Source organism: Tenrec ecaudatus, chromosome 7, assembly GCF_050624435.1.
Source record: "Tenrec ecaudatus isolate mTenEca1 chromosome 7, mTenEca1.hap1, whole genome shotgun sequence".
Classification (NCBI taxonomy): Eukaryota; Metazoa; Chordata; class Mammalia; order Afrosoricida; family Tenrecidae; genus Tenrec; species Tenrec ecaudatus.
In genome coordinates this window covers 55,920,787-55,928,037 of record NC_134536.1, presented here as the reverse complement: position 1 = coordinate 55,928,037, position 7,251 = coordinate 55,920,787, and the positions used below count along the sequence as shown (strand labels likewise).

General features: G+C 41.2%; 1 pseudogene; it reads left to right on the top strand.

Moving 5' to 3' along the window:
* Window positions 1-308: 308 nt before the first annotated feature.
* LOC142452758 (small ribosomal subunit protein eS26 pseudogene) lies at window positions 309-752 on the top strand (annotated as a pseudogene).
* Window positions 753-7,251: the final 6,499 nt, after the last annotated feature.

Below are 7,251 nucleotides of genomic sequence, written 5' to 3'. Positions count from 1 at the left end.
CCTCATTATGTCCCACAGTAGCGACACTCAATATCCGGCAGGCAAGTGACACCAGCCCCTTGACTTTTCAGTGGGACTCAGTGGGTCCTCAGTAAACCCAGCAACCAGTATTTACAGCTCTTGAGCTAAAGTTCACTATTAACACCCAGGAAAGAAAAGACACGCGGGGGGAAAGAGCACAGACGATTGCTTTTGTTGTTGTTGGGATCGCTGTGCGTCGTTGGTCTTACAAAATTCTATCATCTGATGTCCAGCTTCATTTCTATCACCAAGACCATCTATCCTCTGCTCGCGTCCTCGCTTCCGAGATGACGAAGAAAAGGCTTAACAACGGCCGTGCCAAGAAGGGCCGCGGCCATGTGCAGCCCATTCGCTGCACGAACTGCGCCCGCTGCGTGCCCAAAGACAAGGCCATTAAGAAGTTCGTCATAAGAAACATAGTGGAGGCCGCGGCCGTCAGAGACATCTCCGAAGCGAGTGTCTTCGACGCATACGTGCTTCCCAAGCTGTACGTGAAGCTGCGTGACTGCGTGAGTTGGGCCGTCCACAGCAAGGTGGTCCGGAACCGGTCACACGAAGCCCGGAACGACCGAACCCCGCAACCTCGATTTAGACCTGCAGGCGCTGCCCCACGACCTCCTCCAAAGCCTATGTAAAGATTAGAAGCTGAAGAAAAACCTGAAAGGAAATAAAGTGGAAATAGTTCACGGCATGCTGTGATGTGTGTCTGTAAGATTGAGGGGTATGGGGCTTGGGTATGTCTGAGGAAATCATAACTTATGTGTGAGCTGCCATTTAAAAAAAATAACAAATTTCCCATTCAAAAAAAAAAAGGACCATCTATCCTGCTCTAATGTCTTGCCATCCTTGCCTCTAAGGAGCATTCTGTCTGTACTTCTCCCAAAGCTGATGTATTGCTGTGTTTGGCAGCTCCTGGCGCATTCAGTATTCTTTGCCAGCATCGTAATTCAAATGCATCCGTTCTTCTGTTTTTCTTACTCGGTGCCCAAATTTCACATGCATCTGAGGTGATGGAAAAGATCATGGCTTGGGTCGGGAGCACCCTACATCTCAAAGTAACATCCTTTCCAACACTTGAAAGGGGTCTGGAGGTGGACGGCCTTGTCAAGCACATCTGTGACTGGCATCGGCAGTCACCAGTGCTCTGTGGTGTGTATCATGGAAGTGTCTGTCCAGAGACCGTGACTCCAAAAGAGATGTTTGTGCCCATGAAGGAGTCACCGATTATCCTATGGAATAGATCCGATCCCTCTCCTCTGTGAGACTGAAGCATGTCCCTGCTGTGTTTGGGGTTTTTCCCAACAAGCACGTCAGGTCCTCAGACACATGATTTTCACTCTTCCTACCCTCCTCTTTGTTCTCGAGTTGTATTTGGAGTTTCCCTGGAATTGCGTAAAAACTTGGTGCAGTGCCTCAGAGGCAGCAGCCAGCACGGATATGGCAGGAGACCGTCCCCTCAGCATCTCAGAGTGAACAAGTGCTGGCGGGTACGTGTCGCATTGGCAGTGATGGCATAATCTATAGCATCTCTTCATAATTCACTTTTCATTTGAGCTGTAGTCTATCTTTAACTTCTACATTTTAGAAGACAGTTCTTAAGAACATGTGAATGTAATACTTTTCAATATTACAATTCTTTTACTGTCTTCAGCGTTTAAAGTTTCTGTACTAGGTGGTGGGCTGTTGAAGCTATTTTCTATCGTAATGGGCACTCCTTTGCATCATTAATGTAAAGCTACGCTGTCCCTTTAGCCAAGTTTCTGTAAGTTATGTACAAATGAGCATTAATTTATTCCCAATTTAAAACTTCTCTTTAAATATTACATTTATTTTGACCTGCCAGGAGCTATTTCATATGCTAAACTGGCAGACTCTTTAACATTGGGGATTCTTTTTTTAAAACTATGATAAATTTAGTTATAAATCAGAGGATTTTATTATATGTAACTTTAGAGTTGAGTCCTGCTTATTTTCTTTGTGGTTTTAGAGGTGAGTGAGGAAGAAAAACAGTGGATTTGGTCAAAATATTTTTGGAAAAATAAATAGTGACTTAAGCGGAAGCGCAAGGGCGCGTGCACACACACTAACACATACTCGCACACACACTCTCTCTCTCTCTCTCTCTCTCACACACACACACACACACACACACACACATGCACGGCTAATGAAACTATTCACCAGCAGAGGGTGCAAAAGTCTAGAAAAAGACCTGTGATCTGAACAAAGATTTCCCATTTCATTGACAGATTTTTAAAAATGTTAAAAAAGGAAAGCTATGTAAGGAAATTTCATATTTAATCCTCCTACCTAATATAAGACTGGAATCATAATGAAATTTCATAAATCATTTTCAATATCGTTCAGGGCATATAAACTCTTCCTTTGTACTATGTCAAGATTAAATAGATCTCTGGTCACATTGGGTTTCTAGCTAGAGTTCAAGGCCATTGGACATGTCAGAATTACTGTGCTTTCTGCGTCTGGTGTCTTTCAGAATCACATGTTTGTCAAAGAATAGATGCAATGATTTTTTTAAATCTGAATTACACTTGTACGATGGTTTCTGTGGAGCACATATTTTTGTTTCTAAAAGTTTTATTAGCATGAGATGGAGTCACTTTCTCATAGTCCCTTTCTTTTGCATAGTTACTTCAAGTAAAATGTATCAGTCTATAACTATCTCATAGTTTAAATAACTAGATACAAATATCTAGCAGTTTATCTTCAAAGATGATGATGCATGTTGCACAGAAGACAAAGGGCAGCAGGATTGTACACTTTCACATAATATTTATTTGCTTTGTGATTTAAACAGGCTCCACAAGATAATTTACATTTTGGGTTTAGGACCCTCTTTATCTCCTTTTTAAAAAAAATTCCCTGCTCTTTTGCGTTAAAATTCAGGTAAGTGTGCATTGAATTTGAAAGTAATCAGCTTTTTTTGTGTTAGGGCTTTGGGCCTTTTAGTACCATTGATGGATGCCACATAACATTAAGTAATATGTTTTGATATCTTGAGAACTTTTCACTGTAAAATTGCTTCAGTGTTTAAAGTGTTTCACAATTTTTACATTTTATATGCTGAGTGAAAAAAGGTTTATTTTACTTGAATGGTATCAACTGTGCTGATATTCAGTCATTCAAAGTAACTTCAAAGAATTCGTGGAAAATGGCATCGAAAGATTATGAACATTTTCATAACCTTTCTGAAATCCATTCATGCATATATATGTGTGTCTGTCTGTACATACAAGTATATGTATATATTTATGAAGCAGTGACTTTTCATGAAAGATCTTGTTCTCTAAACTGCATTTAGAAGATTCAGTTTATTAATATATTGTGTTTTCTAAAGCATACAGTAATATAATTGTTTGCCATATATTTTCTACTATGCTTAATAACAGAATTCCTGAATATATTTAATTTTATTTAACAGAACAATGGTCAAAATACATTTGATTTTTAGAAGGAAACAGTTGCTGATATATATCAGCTTTTAATGTATGTGGAGAGAAGTTTCCCCCTTGGTGTTTGTTAAATGTCATATGTCTAATTTGTTAGAAGTTAGCTGCTTTGCTATGGTCACTGCGCACTTACTGCCATCTAGGCGATGCTGACTCAGCACCTTATAGAATAGTACCTGCCCCTGTGAGTGTCAAGATGGTAACTGTCATAAAGCCCTGTATTGCTCCCTTTGAGTGGCTGGTGGTTTGAACTGCTGACCTTACGGTTATCAGCCCAATGCATAACCACTAGGCTGATATTTTCATTACTTAGGATTTATCTCGATCTTAACAAATAACACTGTAAAGTTGGCACTGCTTACATGTTAAGAGGTTCTTTTATTCATGTCTGGTCCGGGGGCATGACTGCCAGTGTCTGAGCTTTGTGGCTGGCTCACCTATCTGTTACACGCTTGTCAATAGGGTCAATTCAATAGGTTCTTTGGAATGGAAGTTTCTGCTTTGCTGTTTCTTGCCTTGAAAAATGAGACTTGGAGACATCTGTACTCAATGATAGAGTTGATACAGGCAAGTGGGAAATGTGGGTGAAACCTCTGTTCTTGCTGCTTAAGGAATGAGACAGGCTGACCCCGAAAGAGGCCAAGGTATCACCACCCCCGCTCTAGCATTTCACATTCCCATTCACAGGTTTTCTTGGGTCCAGGGGAGTTACTCTTCAGGAAAGTAGTTGCCTTTAGCGTATGCTGGAATCCCTGGGTGATCTCAGAGGACATGCATCCAGCTGCTAGCCAAAAGGCGGGAGATTCAAGTTTACCCCGAAGCACTTGAAAAAGCCAGCCGTGGAAAACGAGAACACACAGCGGTACTAGGCTGCACACGGGGTCGCCGAGAGTGAGCATGCACTCGATGGCAACCCTTTCTACACGTTAAAAAAAATGCTTTGTTGTGCCAGCCGCATGAAGCAGACTGCCCAGATTCAGCCAATGACTGATGGATGCTCAAGAACAGTATTTTTCAGCTTACAAAAAAATGTTGACTTTTGATTGACATAAAAAATTGCTTGCCTTCCTTTTAATGTAATCCAAGTTATCACAATAATTTTAAATATTATGACTAAGAACCTGTCAGGCAACGGTAGCTGCAGAATGTTTGTTCAAACTATGTATTTCTCTGCCACCCTTTTCATTCCCTTCCCGGAGAATATTGTTGCCTGGGGATGACTGGCTCATTTTTCTTTTTTTTTAAATCGTTTTATTAGGGACTCTTACAACTCTTATCACAATCTATACAGACATCAATTGTGTAAAGCACATTTGTACATTCATTGCCCTCATCATTCTCAAAACATATGCTCTCCACTTAAGCCTCTGGCATCAGCTCCTCATTTTCCCTTCCTTCCCCGCTCCCCCATCCCTCATGAATCCTTGATAATTTATAAATTATTATTTTGTCATATCTTGCCCTGTCAGATGTCTCCCTTCACCCACTTTTCTGTTGTCCATCCCCCAGAGAGGAGGTCACATGTGGATCCTTGTAATCGGTTCCCCCTTTCCATCCCACCCTCTCTCTACCCTCCCAGTATCGCTACTCACACCACTGGACCTGAAGGGATCATCCGCCCTGGATTCCCTGTGTTTCCAGCTCCTATCTATATCAGTGTACATCCACCGGTTTAGTCAGACTTGAAATGTAGACTTGGGATCATGATAGTGTGGCAAGGACCATCTAGGAAGTAGAGGAAATTTGCATTTTTCATCGTTGCTACATCACACCCTGACTGGCTCGTCTCCTCCCTGAGACCCTTCTGTAAGAGGATGTCTAGTGGCCTACAGATGGGCTTTGGGTCTCTACTCCGCATTCCCCCTCATTCACTATGATAACATTGTTCTGATGATCCCTGATACCTGATCCCTTCAACACCTCGTGATCGCACAGGCTGATGTGCTTCTTCCATGTGGGCTTTGTTGCTTCTGAACTAGATGACTGATTGTTTACCTTCAAGCCTTTAAGACCCCAGACGCAATAGCTTTTGATAGCCGGACACCATCATTTTTCTTCGCCACATTCGCTTATGCACCCATTTGTCTTCAGCAGTTGTGTAGGGAAGGTGAACATCATAGAATGGACTGGCTCATTTTTCTATACCTCCTCAGCTCCCCATGACCCTAGCTCTTAGGTTGCATGTGGTTAAGTCACATGTGGTTTTTCTCAATTGAGCCCCTGGGTGGATCAAACCATTAACAACGTTGGCAGTTTGAGTCCACTCAGAGGTGCCTTGGAAGAAAGGATTGGTGGTATAATTTCTGAAAACCCAAGGACTGAACATTCTGTGGGTGAATTTCTCTGACACACAAGGGATCAGCCTGAGTGTGGATCTCCTTTCCCATCCACACTGAGAGGCTGCTCTGTGGGAATGCTAGATCCCTTAGAGTAAGTGGCCTACTGCCCCTCTTGTAGAGAAAAAAAATTACTCAGCAGACCCCTATCAATTTAAAACGTGTGTATTCTAGCCCATAACCCAGGATAAAGTGTAGGTAACTGCTTTTGCAGACCCCCAGTATAATGCCAGTGACCTCCAGGGGGCGGTATAGCCCACTTTGGGAATCATGGTGAAAAGGTTACAACCATGACCCTGGTAAAAGCTACCCACTTCTTTATGATTCTGTTTTCGTGTTAACTTCGTAAAATTAAAAGATGGAAAAGAATAGTTAGCAAGTAAATGATTTTGAATAAACTCAGGAGCAAAACAAATTATTGATGTTATTTTATTGCACTGCAATTAAGGAGTAGATAACATATTTTGTGCTTTAGTTAGTGAGGCACAGCTTCCAATTTAAACAGCAATACAAACATACAGTACAGAGCATGAATAAATAATGTCTTTCATTCCTCGTCAGATTTTGAAGCCCTTGACGTCTGCTATCACTTCACTGGACTGGGAGACACATGTCCACATTGGCATGTTCTGTCAACCCACAAAATCATACTGCGTACAATCCAATAAGTAATTAAAGAAATCAAATTAATAATAAGAAAAGGAATAGCATCATGAATTGTTGTCTACAGTGTTTGTTTAAAACCCCATTGAAGACTTTAAATAAATAATAGGTCAGACACCTCCTTTCAAGTTGTGGAGGGCATACAGATAGAACGCTTCTGTGCAATCACACACAAAAAAAACGTTTGAAAAGGTTCACAAGTACAGCACCTTGTATTTCAGATGAGTTTTAACACAATCCTTTGCTTTTTTCATTAGCATGCTTAGAAAGACACATGTGCCTGTGTATTAAAAAAGCAATAAAGGGGATCATCGAAGCTTTAGAGTGAGGCACCATCAGAAATACCTTAGGGTATATAGTGTCTTTTAAATTTGAATGTTCAAGTATTTAAGATCATTTTAGCAGAATTTAAATTTGTATCTCTATTTTTTGTCTGTGGAAGGTTTGGGGGTTTGTTTGTTTTAATTTAGATTTTTATGGTGGGTGAAAGTCTTAAATATTGAAGGAAATCAGAGAAAACATTAAAAGGCTTTAGGATTGGTGTCTAGAAATTCAAGAGGGTCTTCACATACTGTGAGCCAAGGTTTCGCCCTTTCACCGGGGGACACCTTTGTTGATCTGGTGGCTCGTATCCATATTTTGGGAAACTAAACCAAATTCCTCACATTTTTTTCAGCCTACCTCTGTATGCATTTTGTGGGGCGGGGTGGGCTTGGTGGGGATGCCTTTCAAGCAGATTTCGATCAGCTTGGTAAGAAGGT